Raw genomic sequence first — 16355 nt, forward strand, 5'->3', positions numbered from 1 at the left:
ACAAATAGGGTATAAGCACATCAGCCACGTAAAGTACATTAGCTACAAACACCAAATACAGCATTTACTATGATTATTAAAATATCTTACTTAAGTTTGTAAGCAAAACCTTTTTGCTCTCTTAGTGATGACCTGCCATTTGGCTTTCATTAACTTTATTAGTAACACTAATTAACTGAGTTGATCAGCATCTTCCCAATTTAAGGGCAAAATCTGGGCACAGCATTTTGTAAAAATGTGTACGAAAGAGTCCTGGTTGTTTGGGACTGCATTTACCAACCCCATAGAGCTTTTCGTTACCGGTTTTTTCATATGCAAACTACTTAGAAGAAAAATTAACTTGCCTAAATTCTTCTCCAACCAATACCACTCTGAAAATCATGCCCCCATAAAATTAGGAATACATGTTCAGATTTTCTTAAAGACTGGAGCACCGGAAAGCTTCCATGTTTAAACACCATACATTTAATGCTTCTGAATGTTACAGGACTTACCTGTTCTTAATACTGCATGTTTTTATGTACCTAGATTAATAACAAGGTACATCCAGCTCATAGATATTATTAAGATGATTAAAATAAAACCAAAATAGAACACATGTAGCAACAAAATCAATATTATTACTATTGGTAAAATAAAACCTCTTCCCAGTAGTTGAAAGGGTTAAACAACTTTGTTGAACAGCCCAAATCCTAAGTTTATAAATACAAGGAGCCATAGGGCTCTAAATACTGAATTTATATGACTAGAAAAAAAACACTTGCATTTTAGCAAGTGGAGAAATGGAGCATTCAGTGGACAGAGCTGCAGGAAAGGTTATGTCCTGACAAAGTCAGACAGACTGTGAAAGGAAAACAATAAAAATCTCGTAAGAGTTTGAGACACACTGAACTTTCTCCTGTGAAGTGTCCACAGGGCCCACAAGGTTAGGCTCTTACCAATGAGCTTTAGCTACTAGCTTCAGCTTATTGAGCAACTGAATGCCAATGTTCTCTAAATTACTCCAGAAATTCCAAATCTTAAAATCCAACATATAAATGGTGTAATTTAAATACAAGAATTTCTTCTTCCATTGTAGGAATGACAGAAATTCTTAAATTCTTTCCACTGTATATAAGCTGCATGAAATGATTCAAGGAATGAACATTTTTACGCAGGTTATTCATAAAATTAGAGATAAAGAAGTATCCATGGTTTCACAACACAGCTTATTTTTACAGTAACAAAACAAATAGATGGTATAACGTGCCACTAAAGAATCTGCATACAAATATATTTCAGATAGTAATTTAACTATGGATATTATATTCTTCATATAAAATTATTTATTAATGTTTAAGCACATTGAAAGGTATTGGTAAGAGACATTTTTATGAAGAACTTCCCTTGTGCATATAATGCTAAACACAGCTAACACTGTAAAACTAATTTACTGGAAACCATTTCAATAGATGGATGAAATAGCCCAAGAATGAAACCTAAGTCATACTAAGGCTTAAAATAACTAGGTCATGTGGACAGTACCAAGGACTGAAGTAGCATCAGTAAAAGAAGCTCCTAATAAAGGCCTCGAGAAATCTATAAGAAAGCATTATTAAAATGAATTCAAACAAAGAACCTGATTTTTTTGAACTTATCTAAATAAAATAGCAATAATAAGTTAATGATAAAAATTGTCCATACTGAGCATACGGAAATGGAAACATGTAAGCAAAGCTGTAATTAAAGTCTCTGCTGAAAAAACAGATACTGCCTTAATGATGCATATGCCACTTACAAACTTACTAGCATCAAAATACTAGTACCACAGAGATCGATGACCAGCTACAGAACAGAGTTTTACAAACACTAAGCATAGACTACCGGTAATAATCAAAAGGCTCCTATATGGTGAGCCAAGAGAATTTTTGTGGCTAATTCAATAGGCTCTGCACTGCTTTTCCCCTCCTGAAACTCTTGTTCTCATTCTCTTTTTAACCAGCCTTCCTATCTTTCTTTGCCCATTAGAAACTACCAGGTTTTGTGAAAAGGAATTAAAAATAAGTGTCTGTAAAAAAACCTGCAACATATTTTTTTTTTCAACTAAAAACCCGACACTTGACATTGAAAAAAAAGCACTTAAATTTCTGAAGTTGGCTATTTAATCTAAGAAGGTGATTGTCATGGACTGCCCTGTTATTAAACAGCACTGCGCTGTGTGGGAAATGACCAGTTTATCATTCAGAGGTAAGTACAGGACTTAACACAGTTACTACAGCGTGTTTATTTGTCGATCACGTACACATCCGTAACGATCAACTTCCCAATGAGTTCTCACCAAGTTGCAGGAATCTACTGGTGAATGCGATGCTGGGGAAGAGACATCTGTTTTTCCAGTGCATGTACTGCCTCATTTGCTTTGTGAGCTTTCTATTTACATAACAAGTCTGTGCTAACGGATTAAAAAATCCTGTCCCCATCTAATCTCTTAAGATACATACAATATTCTTACAACTATAGTATCTGATGTATCTAAAATTAAAGATACTCTACTTTTCGTAAGAAAAAATGAAAAATACCAAAAAATGACCTTCCAGTAACAGGAAAAAAACTCGGTAACTTTTCAACCGTGTTGAAAAGTAAGTCTACAAGTAAGTAGAGAAAGAGAATGGCAGTCAGCCAGCTTTCCTTTTTCTTCAGGTAGGTTTTAAATATATTTCTTCTAAACAAATCAACTTGGTTATTGGCTGTTTCTTAGGTTATTCTTCTCATTTACCCTGTAGCATAACTGAAAAACACTCCAGAAGAGTTAATTCCAAAACAGAGCCATGGGCACCGTCCTGGAAAATATTGGAAAAAACTTAAGAGACCTGTTTATAAGCATGCGGTCTGACTTTGCCTTATTTTATTTTCAAGAATTGCTATTTTTATTTTGTTAAGTGGAAAAGTCACACAAAATCATATTTAGTAATTGCATCATCTTGCATAATACTGAAAATAAATGCGGTATCATTAATTTCTAGTGGTGGCACTACATTACCACCAGATTAAACAACACTGCCTATAACACCAGCCTACTAAAAGCCCACCATTATTTTCTGACGCATCAAATAAAACAGAAGAAACAATCTTAAAATTTGAAATCACTGTGTTTACAATCCATATATATGCGACAGGAAGAGTGGCGAAGTGAGAACTCACCTACCTCAAATCAGGAAGGCTGGTGGAGGTAATCCACCAGGTATTGGTGGGTCTCTGAATTTTTGGGAAGAATTAAGTGCTGTTTCTTCAAGTCTTTCTGTTTCTTTGCCCGTTTTCTTGTGATAAAGCCTCTTCTCCCTGCAATAAAACACATGTTGCACTAAAACAAGATCTGCAGAAGGACAGGGTACCAATACCCGCGCTTCACGCAGACCGCACGGGTTCTTTAACAGACTGCTGCGCTGCACTGAAACGGCAGGCGCGTTCAGAAAAGCAAACAGTGAACAAAACCGGGGAGTTTACCCAGGCGCTCTCAGTAGTCAGCGAAAAAAGGTAGAGTCCAAAGTGTAATTTAAAATAATCTAAGCTGATCCTAACCACAGCTATATTCGGAACTGCCCTCTAGAAGGATCTCTCCTTCTTTGTTGACTGTAAACGCAAAATCAGAGGGACACCGTACTGACAAGGGCAGGCTCCAGCTCCGGCCATACCCTCCACTGCTTTACACTTTTACAGAATTTAAGGCTACAGAAATAGAGCCCACTCAGCTGGAAAATGGCTAAAAACATTTTCTTAATGAGATATTCTTGAGAAGATCTCACAATAAAACTTCAGAGATCTAAAATAGTCAGAAAGATGCCCAGTTCTGCTTAAATATATAACTAATTTATATACAAACCTCCCTCTATATATACACTCGCACACATACACATATACATTAACATAAAAAACCAAAGCAGCTTAGATAGCATTAAAAGTAGATTTTAGACTTGCAGGCATCTTTCCCTAAAATGCCTTGCAGATTTTCCCCCTAAAAGAGGCACAGCTAGAACTAATTCTGTGACTTGAACATGTGATGGAGAATCATGAGCTCAGCCTAAACAGAACCTGTTATTTCATTTTATTTGTATAACCTGCACAAAACAGTTGGTGAAAATATCTTTGCATGATTACACTAGGGATCACAGGGTTTTCAGGTTTCTCCAGCGTAGACCTGGAAGCTCGATCAATCCAGAAGACCTGGCTGAAATGAGGGCCCTGCTAGCTCCTCAGCAGAAAGCTTGAAAACTATGGGGACACCAGAGGTTTTCCTTGCTTCTTCATTTTCCCGGAACTTGGGACTGTTCTTCAGGAGGAAATCCCCAAGGTGTAGCCCCTTACTCATGACAGAGTGCAGAACTCAACCCTCAGCTAAAGGGCTCCTCCTGCTCCAGGCCAGGCGGTGCAAATGGATGCTGCTCCCTCTCCTCTGCACAGGCTAACACTGGTCCAGTGAATCAGATAAGGGAGCCGATTTGTGTTATTTCTGCTGGATTAGTCTTAACCTAGATCAGTTCCCTAATCTCTGTGCCTGGAGGAATGCTTGTGCCGGACTAGATGCTTAGGAAGGAGTGGCATGTGTACAGGAACGAGTAACTTGAAGTGGAAAGAGCAGCAGTGAATTTGGCTTATGCCAGTCCAAAGTGCTTGGAGAAATTCAGTATGTTTGTTCATTTATTTTATTTTAGAGTACTGCAGTATTGAAAATACCTTCTCACCTCCTGTTTTCATAGGAGGCCCTCAGCATACTTCATTGTTTAAATAAAAGTAGTATTTAGCTGCCTACATATTCAAAATGTACGATCCTAATTCTAAATCAACTGCTATAGTACCAAAGAGCAGGTAGGCCTGTCTCAAAAAATCTGTTCTGAGGACCTGACTAAAGTCGTCATGAAACTGTTGGAAATAATAATCTTGCTTCCTTACTGATTAGAATTCACATCTATTAGCTGATTATTTGCTAGACAGGGTATCTAGAGAAAATGAAGTTAGAACCTAACAGATGGCATAAGAAAAAAAGAAGCACATATCCTACCTTCCAAGACTACCTTTGCATGAACATATGGCCTTTTCCAAGGGTACTGTTCTTTTTGTATGACAACAAGTTGGCCATATTAATATAACTTCAAAAATGCATTTTAACTGCCTAACAACACAATATACCAAGTGAAAAATATGAAAGCTAGGAGAAATAGAGTAATAACAGGCAGGTCTTTCAGAGAAGCTAATTCAAAAATTAGCTATAGCTGTAAGGCTAACATACTAACACATTTGTTTTACGTGTGTGATATATAGCTATAAGGCTAACATACTAACATATTTGTTTTACGTATGTGATATATAGCTATAAGGCTAACATACTAACATTTTTCACAGATTTGGCAACGGTGTCATTTCAGTCGATGTAGCTTTGAACAGAGAAGATGTAAGAAAGAATAATATTTTTTTTTGTCTCCAGTTACAAGTGGGAAAAAAAGAAATGGAGTTTTAATTTGCAAGAGGAGAAGATCAGAGACGTCAGTTTAGTCAATAGTCTCAATGCTATAAATCCTGCATATCTGATACTTTCATAAAGAAAGTGGCAAGTACTAATAATATATCTCACAACCATGAAAAGACTTTTATTTTATAAAAAGCCTTGGTTTTGACAGGAAAGGTGCATGCTACTATTCAGAAACAGCATACATGCAATCTTCACCTGGCAATTTAAAAACCCAAGGAAAACAATCAAATTGACAAATAGATCAGTTTCCAACTATGAAGAAAATCACTCCCATGTACAAACCTGGGTAATAAAGAGGTAAGCACAGTGCAGGCCCATGTACCACAGCACTCGTCTCACCTAAGTGCTGGTTGCTATGGCAAGCATTTGCCTGTATTTTGTACATTAAACAGTAATATGTTTTCTGCTTCCTTGTTCTTGATATTTTGATGAAGTTAATACTCAAGATTTGGACCCGTGAGTTATGGAAACGAAAGGTTCTCTCAAATAATCATGCATTCCAATTTATTTTGGTTTTGTGAAAACATCTTAGAATTAAAAATTAATGAATAATTTAAAAATCATTTTCATTCATCTGTAACAGCGTTTTAAAAACTTGTGATTTATTTCCATTAGCTACTTTGCATACCTGTTGTACATGCATTTCTATTTTCTAGCTCACAATGGAAATGTAATCTACTTTTCTCCTTCACTGATCTTTAATTTAATATAGAGATAACAGTGAAGCTGATGAGAACTGAGATGATAAACAAATAATTTTGGTTCTGTGTAATATGAATTTGTCTTTTCCCCTCCTTATTTTTCCTAAACAAATGTTGTTAGAGGTATGAAAGAATGAATTAATAAAACCCCCCTTATTTAGTCATTACTACTGTAAACTAAGAAAGAACTGAATTTCTTTCTGTAGTTGTCTTGCCCTGAAACACAGTGGTATTTCAGAAGGTGCGTAAAAGCCCGCTATCGGGACAAAAGCCAACCTAAAAGGGAGAGGACAATGGTAATCCCTTTTCTTCTTGATTTCTATGGCTAACATAAAGCCTTAACATACAAAATATAAATACCCTGAAGTGAACACATTTGATCAAATAACCCCAAGAGGAGACAGAAACAATCTTTCCACCAACCAAATGCAAACTCAGCTACCACCCACTGAAGAAAGATCCATGACAGAACTTGGTAATAGTCAAACATTTAATTTATTTTTTTAAAGTATTTTCCTTTTGATAGGAATGCTGTTGTTTCCACCATCACCAAGTGCACACAGTCCCCCCATTTCCCCCCATATGAAAATATTGTACACAGCTTCATTTGTCTGTTGCATTGTATCTTGACATTGGAAACTAACAGAGACTTTGACAGTGGGGTCAGTCATCCTGAATTATGACTTTTAACTGCTCCTGTACTTTGTAATATATACTACTTGAAGAAACAGAATCTCAAAAGCATATTTACAAATTGCTTCAAGGTCAGTAACAAGTGTTATGTGCATTCTATTAGCATCCATGTAAACAGACACAGGCGAGGCACAACTTTTATCCTGAAGACAGCTCAACCACACTTTCCTCCTGCCCCTCCAGCTGCTCCTGTGTTTCCACACTGTGTTGGAACACTTCCTTCACAGGCAAGAGGTAACTCAACCCACCAATTTCTATAATTGGATTCAGATTATTTTATAGAAATATATTTATGTTGACACCAAGATTTTATGCTTTTCCATTCCTTTAAGAACATGGTATAAGCAGCCAAAGCACTGCACAAATGCTTGAATAAATATACCAACAGCATAAGGAGCAGAAGAAAAGCATACCTGGGCTTTAAGATGAATCGCTTATGCCAAGCCTCCAACTCATTAGGAAAGAAGAAATTTAATGCAGCAAGCACACTAACAGTTTATAATTTTGCCTCATGATACTTTATCATCACATAATAAAGTGTCTTCTTTTAGACATGACATTATACCATTGTTTAAAATTAAATCTTCCAAAAAGAAAATAACATAAACTTTTCTAAACAGTGTTATTCCTTATTTAAAAATTCTTGGCACAATTTTCCATAACTGGCACATCTCGATTATTTTCAACTCTCATGCAGGCCAAATGCTGCCATGGCAGTTGACAGGGGGACGACTCAACAACTGGCATCCAGCACAGACTTCTTCCATCAATTTAATTCTGGTCTGGACTCAGGCTACAACCAATGCTGGTGGCAGAGAAATCTGTTTTCTCCTGTACCTGAAGTAATACGTTGTCCATCTAGAGTTCACATAGAAAGGTATCATCCCACCCAGGCACATGAACACCATCACAGATATTTTTTCCATTGTTAGTGCTCTGGTATGAGATAACTGGAAATTCTGAAGAAGCTAAGAAATTCTGGAGAATTCTTAAGAAGAAAAAAAAAAAAACAAAACCGGAAAAAAAACCAAAAGAGGTTGTTGCTTCACAATCCTCTCTTAACTAAATTTTTTGAAGAGGAAGTACCTTAAGGGAGGTCAGGGACTTAAACACTACTGACTGCAGTGCCAATGGCTTTAATGCGCTGAGCTTCACTCTTTGCTTATTTAGTGACGTAAGCAACTCCATCACCGTAGCACTCACACTTTCCACATTCTCTACTTCTACGTCTCTCCGTGGCTAGAGGGTGTTAATCTTCCAGTAAAATGATACCCACCGTTACCTTACACACAGATTTCATTACTGAATATCTCAGCAGCGCTTTACAAGGTGTTAAATTTTGTCAAGCTACAGAAAAGCCTCGACAGTGTATACTACAGCAAGTATCCCGTCTGAAACTGGAAAGGCTGAGAAAGTTCAAATAAATTTACATAGCAAAGGAATTTCATTTCACTACCTAACACGTACCACGCTGCCTGCTGAAGACAGTCTCCTTCACCACTGAGGAATATTTATCATTGTGTTTCCTCTAAGCAGCTCTTTCAAAGTGACGTTGCTACTAATTAGTACTACTAATTGTCCAATTCATTCATAAAGTATCAGGACGGTATTTTAATAATCCCCTGACACAGGACTCCTAAAGCAGAATTCAGTTTCTGGAATTGTAATTCTATTCTTGCCAAGGTTAATAGATGGTTTCCCACTGAGTTTAATATAATTCACATTGGATCACTACTAAGTCTATATTTATATAAATGCCCTACTATTTGAATCTGTTTGATAATTTTAAAAATATCCATCTTGTTCATAGATAAGAGATCAAAATTCTCTAAAATTTTAGCCTAGGATTGAAAAATTTTTCAGAAAGCTTTGATAGGTTTTATGAAGTCTGTTTTTAAGGTATTTATAAGCACCATGGTATTAAATCATCAAACATTCCTCTGATTTTTAGAAATATATATCACCTGCTGCAAGCAGTAGTAAGGCCAAACAGACATGTGAAAAATTATTAAACTGCATTAATGACAAATGTACTGAATGTCATTGGGGAAAAATGCACACATCCTCTTAAAAGGCTAATAACACTCACTTGTTTGCTGCAAGGTTTTCTGAAGCCTTATGAGTTTGTGAAAAGGCCAGAGACGAGAAAAAATGCCTGAAACAATAGTTAATATATAAACATATCTAAGAGCTCTTGATGTCTTAATGAATTTACTAATTTAGAAGCTTTATGGTGACCTTTGGCAAGTATTGATACATATATCATGTATTGTTCTGGCCACCGCTGTGATCGTAAAAATAACTGTTCCTGCTGCAGAATCTGACAGGGCTGAATTTTTTCCTGAACTCCACTTTGAACACTGACTCACAATGAAATGCAAAAATATTAACATCTATATAATGTTTTATATAAACACATAACATGCACATTATATAACCTATGAAAATACAAAAAGCCCTAATCCAAGAATCAAATAAAAAGGCACAGAAAGCTGGCAGCAGAGGAAGACATAATTTTAATCTGATTACTAAAAAAGCAAAGATTTTGCATTTTTTTATCCAGCGAAAAGTGATTTGACAATAGCCTACGCCTAACATAGCACAGAAACATCCTAGGGTCAATGAGAAAGCCGCTCACTGAAGTGCGCACTCTGGGCTGCCCTCAGCAAGGATCCTGCAGAGCAGGGCACACCTGCCACGATCCCTGCAGCTTCCGACCCTGAGAGTGTCGTGCTGCTCAGGCCATGAAAACCATGCTCTCCAGCGCAGGATGACGGTTGGGATCGAGCTTGGTGGGTATACCTCAGTTCCTCTAGTTTGTTACTGACGTACGAGCAAAGTGCAAATCCTGCATGTCTCCCCTGCTACCTCTGGCAGAACCAGCTGTGATGCCTTCAGGGCTTTTGCTGGAAAGCTGGTTCCTGCACTCTCACCAACAACTCCTCTTGCTCCTTCATCTTTTCCTCTTCCAACCACACTTTTGCTCTTGGATCTAATTGCCCACACACATCAGGTAGACAACCCACACTTAGTACAGTCCTGAAACTTCCTCATCTTCTACTGCAGTCCTCTCCTAAACATGGTAACACATCTCACTCCAACACCAGCTGAATTCACTCATTTGCTACTCATCCTCTGGATACAGAATCATAGAACTGTTTAGGTTGGAAAAGACCTTTAAGATCACCGAGTCCAACCAGTAACCCAGCGCCGCCAAGCCCACCACTAACCCACATCGCTAAGCACCGCATCTATACATCTTCTAAATACCTCTAGGGAAGGGGACTCCACCACCTCCCTGGGCAGCCTCTTTCAATGCTTGAAAGCATCATATGTTTCATATGGTATGTTGATTATAAATACAGGATTCTCCATTTCTTTATTATCTCTGTGGAGTCTCATCAGGGGAAAACGTGTCCCAGTGTATCACCCAGTTTAAAGAAGCATAATAAGGAAAGCACACACCTTCCTCCAAGGACATTGTTGCTGGTGTTAGAGCTAATCCGAGGGAGCTGCAGATGGTGGAGAACATTACTGATGGACACGGCCATAGGTTAGTTTAAGCAAGTGACGGATATGGAAGCATTTCTAGTCATAGAAGACTTTTTCAGTTAAAAACCTAAAGATATACAAATACCTAAGCTGGTAGTTTGTTCATGTGAAGCAGGAATGAAAACAACTCTCCTAATCCACATCTGTTCCCTGCTTCTTTCCAGGCTGACACTAAGGAACTGTTCTCCTCAGAAGCCGGCTGGCCCTCTGCAGTCCCACCACCTTCCGCAGCCAGATGCAGACCCATCTCCCCACCAGCGTGAAGAACCACCTCCCCAGAGGTAAGATTTCGGCCACCGAGAGATTATTGCCAAGCAAATGACTAAGCAACACACAGTGGTCTTGCTGGCAGGCTTAGCTTGGGCCACTGGTTGGGTCTCCCAACATCACAAAAATCAGGATAACCTACGCCCAAGCCTGTTTTCTAAAGCTAGATGCCATCCCACTGCATTCAGCAAGTTGCAAGGCTGTAAGTACTCATGCCAAGAGTTTTTGGGAGGCAGCAGGCAGGGCTGCCTTGGGACCTGGGCTGCGGTGTTCTCTGCCCCACCAGGCCCTCCTCAGCTCTGGCAGCCTGTCTCACTGCAGTGGTTTGTAATTGGTAAAAAAATATAAATTAAATTGGGTGGCAATGATTGGTATTAGCTACAGCTGACATAGACAAAGCATTACATTAAACATCTCCTACAGCAAGTTGATCATAAGAATCATCTGACAGCGGTGAGTTAATTAGATTCCGATACTTAGCTTGATATCCTAACAAAGATACTCAAAGCATGTCCTCAGCAGCTGCAATACTGAAAGATTTGGTGTAAAGCTACCAGTGAGGCAGTAAGAACCTTTACTACACAGTTGTTAATCATCAAGAAAAGAGTAATTCCCAGACCATTACATAAATGGCTTCTGATACCTCTGTACTCAAACCTGGCTGTTTGATTGGTTTTAAACTTTCATTTTCAATTTGAAAATCACTGCAAATAAAACGTTTTTCATCATCCAGTTCCTGTTTTAACGCAGTATAGAACTATGCAGGCTCAAGAACAATGAGTGGACAGAGGCATGTAACTGGTTTATTGGTCTGGTTTGCACACTTTATTATGCGTAACAGAAGCGATAATTTTTCATTGATAAACTTTCACGTTGTTTTTACTCTGAGCAATTCACCAACAAGACCCAAGCTAAAAGTCAAAGCTGCCAACATCTGACAAAATGTCAGCTAGTCAAATTGCAAATGAAAAACCAGAGGAAACATTATGTCTTTAAAAACTTAGAATAATTTTTCAGAAAAAACTTGTTACACAACATCATAAATTCACTGTCCCTTGGTTTACTGAGATAAACAAATAGCTTCTGGGGAAAGAAGATGAAAACAAAACTAGAAAGCATTGCCTTAGCAACCCCCGCCATGAAAATATGCTCCCAGCCTCAACACTTCCACCAACCTAGATGCAATTTTTTATCCTATGCCTGCTCTATAAGCATTATTAGACAAGAAAAAGAGGGGACAGTGAAAACTAGCATTTAAAGTTGCCAAGGTGTTTGACAGTGAATCAACAACTGGAGTTGGTAACACCAAGATTTTTTTGAGTTAAACACACAGATAAATGTTGAAGGATTAAAGACAGACATTGAAACAACAACAAATCTGTAAAAAAAATAATCACAGAATTAACTCTTTTCTCAAAGTTGGTTATATCCCAAAATCTACAACATAAATTCAAAATATGAAGCATGTTAGGTTTCTTGCTTCTAAAATGTTTTTGGGAAGCAATTCAACGAACGGCTGCATTACTGCTGTTGTACAGAGATCAAGAAAGTGTTTCTGCATTAGAGCAGCTAATGAATGAATTTTGCTAGCTACATCTTAGCCAGCTTTTCACATCACCAGAGCACACAGAGAAAAAGGATCTGAGATAAGACTTTTAGTAATAGTCAACAGACAACTTGGTTACACAGAGGTTTGGTTTTTCATTGCAAGATTTCATGTAACATTTTCTCTACCACCAAAAAACCTTCTTTCAAGCCAAAGAAACTTCTAACATATGATGCAAAAGACTTCAATTAAGGCCTCCAGTCATTAACAAGGAATTAAACACTCTGAATTGCTTTGCAAGTAATCTTAATTTAATGATTAAAAAATGTAAGTGTAGCGGCAGTACTGCCTTACAATTTTGTATGGCTCTGAGAGCAGTGAACTACACAGTGTCAACTGGTCTAATTGATTGACTGGATTTTTTCCTTCTTTACAGAAACCACAAGCTAAGTGTCCCACTTCATTCTTCGCATGTTTTTACACTATCTGGATTTAGGCTTAATATAAAAGAAAGTTTCCGACCCCTGAAGCTTTTGTTTCCTCTTTTGTACTTGCAAACTTCTCTAATTCAAAGGTGTGGCGGCTGGTAGGAAGGAGTTAATGGGAGCTTCCAGATGACAGAATTCATTTCCCAAAGAGAGTACAAGACATCCATTCAAGGAGAAAAACTTTGAATTCCTACTGAATTACGCTAGATTGAAATTGATGGGACAATCAGATCTCCTGGCAACTACTAATCTGGTAGATAAAAAGATTTCTATTCAAACCAAGCGCCGAGATACTAACGGTGAGCTGCAGCCTCAGGACGAAAGCACATCTTCATCTTAATGCAAACTTGCTTTAAATTTGACAGCTTAAGAGCACACTTCCCAGATTTTTGGAAGCAGGGCTTGGTGGCCTTGGTCTCACTTGGAAATAAGGCAGCACAGCAGGTCCAGCTATTTGGAGTGCCTGAGCAGCCAACCGCCCGCACCTCCAGCCTCGCAGGGAGCAGTGTGGGGGAACAGCAGAGTAGGGCAGATGGGACCCAACCCACCTACTGGGACCTATAGGCTGTGTCCCCCGTCAGGAAAACAGAAATTATAGATGTCTCCTCACGTACTTCATTTAGAAACTTCTTCCTGACGTTAAAGCACACGTAAGTTGGTGGTGCTCCTTGAGAAAGCCTCCCCTGTATTTCGGTATTCTGGAGTTCTAACTACCAAAACCCGATCCAAACCCAGCAGGTGCATGCCTGACTTCAAGTAACTGAATGGTTCTGCCACCTTCAGAAAGCACTCGTGGCTGAAATTGCATACAGAAAGAATTTGATTAATTTTGAAAATATCTTTCAGGGGATGGCAGGACGTAGCTATGTCAGTGGAAATTTTGGTCAGCCTTTTTGAACACGTGAGCATGGAAACATGTGGCAAACACACCTAAAAAGAAGTCGGGACCTAAAATAACTCTGTAAAAATTCTGCTTTCATCCTCAAATCGGATTAACAAGATGATCAACCAGTGTGATGAACAGGACCTTCATGTGAGGAACTAAAGACTTGACTCTCAACTTAGTGTAAGAGGACAAAACATGGTCATACACACAGGCACAAAATTAAGCTAATATGTAAAATGGTGACATGCACCAGTGCATTAGGAAACGCCTATTTTAACTACTGCTCAACTTCAGAGAGCAGACGAAAACGTTTAAAGTTTGGGCAATGTGAATTATTTCTCAGTAACTCAATAATTTTTTAAATAATATCAAGGTAGCATGAAAACCAGGTAAGAATGCCTTTAATTCTCAGTGAACTGAGATCCGTGCAATGTAATGTGGCTAGTCTAACATCGCAAACATTAGTGGTAAGATTTTAAAAGGTGAAAGAGTTTCCCAGTCTATGGCATCATCCAAAGTTTCTAGTAGCCTCTTGATATGTTAAACGGGGAATATGTCAGCACAGCCATCTTGACATTCCGAGTGGACAGGAACAAGTAAGAGTGTTCAAGTCTTTCTTCAGTTCCAGTAACTACAACGATGTACATCATTTTGATGAGGTACAATGTACTTCATGAGAAGTTTTGATGCTAGAAAAAAGCACCTTACACCCAAAACAAGAGTTTCAGAGGCAATTTAGAAAGCAAGGCTGATGTACTTTCAAAAAGCCAGCACCAGCACTACTAAAATTAGCCTCCAAACGTGTTGCTGTAATGCGAAGCACCTAACCAAGCCATGATACAGTACATGAACGTTACTTAAAAAGTTGTAATACTGTAAAAGTTCACATAGTTAATAGTTAGCTGTTAACTAAGTGAAATGACTGAATGAGTAATTTTCAAGTAGGGTTCCAAATAGTCAACACAACCCAGATACAGTCTTCTGAATTATTTATTTTTTGAACTATAAACATATCCTCTGCTAAACTACCCAAATTAAGAACCTACTCATGCAGCTAGATCCTCATCTTGCATACCAGGGCTTTGCTACAAAGCAGTATAAATTTACGCAAGGTAAGAATTTATCCTAGAACATACACAAAATGGTAGTAAATGGAAACAGTCAAGGCATTTGTTTGTAACTGCTGTAGGTCAGCCCAATAAGTGCATGATGGTAAATACAGTGGGGTAAAAAAAGTTTGTACTTCTGCACCAAAATATTTTTTATCAGTATTTCTTCCCACTTGATGTAACCAAGTAATTTTGTGGCAAACTATTTTTTCTCATTTGTCAATTTTATTCATTGTCTTAGTCAAATACAAATCCCACAGCAAACTTAAATATGTTGCAATTGTACGCTGGATGGTAGCCTGGGCCCTTGCAACACAGGTCTCAGAGCTGAAAATAACCAATTTATGTAGAAGTATTAAAGAACTCAAGTCTGTCAAAGCGGTTGGGTTTCACACTGGTCTTCTAAATTCTTTTCAGCCAAATCCCACAGCCCTGAACTTTACTAACTGCAGACTGTTTAGCATCTCTCTATAAATTTTGCCAATAGATTTGTTAGAAATGTGGTTTTGTAGCATACTTTCCAGATTCCCCTTAGGAAGAGAGAAGACTAACACATAAAACCAATAAAAAGGAAGAGAAGCTTATTTTAATCTCTGCTTTCAAGTTTTTGTGTGACCAGCATTAGAAGAAAACTTGAAAACTGCCATGTATGCCACTAGGTGTGAAAAGTCATATGAAGAATTAGATGCAACACACCTTCAGCATGAAGATTTTCCCTGCCCAGAATGACCACAGAGACGGGCAGGAATTGTCACACTATAAAGACGATTCGGAATACAGGAGGTTTGAGAAGCTAAGGTAAACAGAAGAGCTGGAGAGGTAGAATTTTTCATTTTTAAAAAAAATTCCTCTGTTAAAGAGTAGCACTTCAAAAAAACTTAATCCATGAAGCTTTTTGGAACTACAGCAAGATAATTTAACACATTATGCTACTATGGAGTTGAGGTCACACATACTGACATCATGTTTTGCATGAATTTTGAATATCCTTAGCATTATGTTGTTTGACATTCATGGAATCATCTCAGGTTAAGCCAAATGGCAATACATTGCATCAGGTCGTATTTTTGTGCAATGCTGCAAGCTTAGCAAGGAATTCAGGATTTCAGGTATTTTGTATTATTGCAAAGGCACCATATGTACCTTCACACACATACAGTAACTGTTATTTCAATGGAAAAGTTATTCAGCAATTTCCAGCCATAGCACTTAAGCACAATGATCAGCTTTGAAACCTATCAATTTGACTTTTTCTTTCTTTCTTCTTTTTAGCTGGCACTAGCACAAGAAGTTCTGGCACAGATTATTTTCAGTTTGCACGCATTTAAAACCAGTGTTGACTTCCTGGGACAGCCGATTTAAAATTGCCACGTTCCCTTTAACTGAGCATGATTTACAAGAGGGCCATAAAGATTTCTTGTAGCATTAACTATTTGATTTCCAGCACCCTAGAGCAAGGCTCACTCTCTCCACAACATACAGCAGTGACTTTCTCTTTCTCTCTCTCCAATCACGGAAAAATGTTAACAGGACTTCCTAGAGGTGGTGTAACAGGACTTCCTAGAGGTGGTGTGTTTCCTCTCCTCTCTACCCAACATATGCACCATTAG

General features: G+C 38.1%; 1 protein-coding gene across 10 annotated transcripts in view; it reads right to left on the minus strand.

The window, feature by feature from the left end:
• Window positions 1-16355, minus strand: part of MBD5 (methyl-CpG binding domain protein 5) — a 149365-nt gene that overhangs the window by 64585 nt on the left and 68425 nt on the right. For 9 of the 10 annotated variants that reach the window (XR_005105627.1, XM_037396356.1, XM_037396355.1 and 6 more), the window contains exon 3: window positions 3185-3318. The gene's annotated coding sequence lies outside the window, so the exon portion shown is untranslated. Of the gene's footprint in view, window positions 1-3180; window positions 3319-16355 lie in introns of all 10 variants that reach the window. The other variant, XM_037396351.1, reaches the window with a different exon arrangement.

This window comes from Falco rusticolus, chromosome 8 (assembly GCF_015220075.1).
Source record: "Falco rusticolus isolate bFalRus1 chromosome 8, bFalRus1.pri, whole genome shotgun sequence".
NCBI lineage: Eukaryota > Metazoa > Chordata > Aves > Falconiformes > Falconidae > Falco > Falco rusticolus.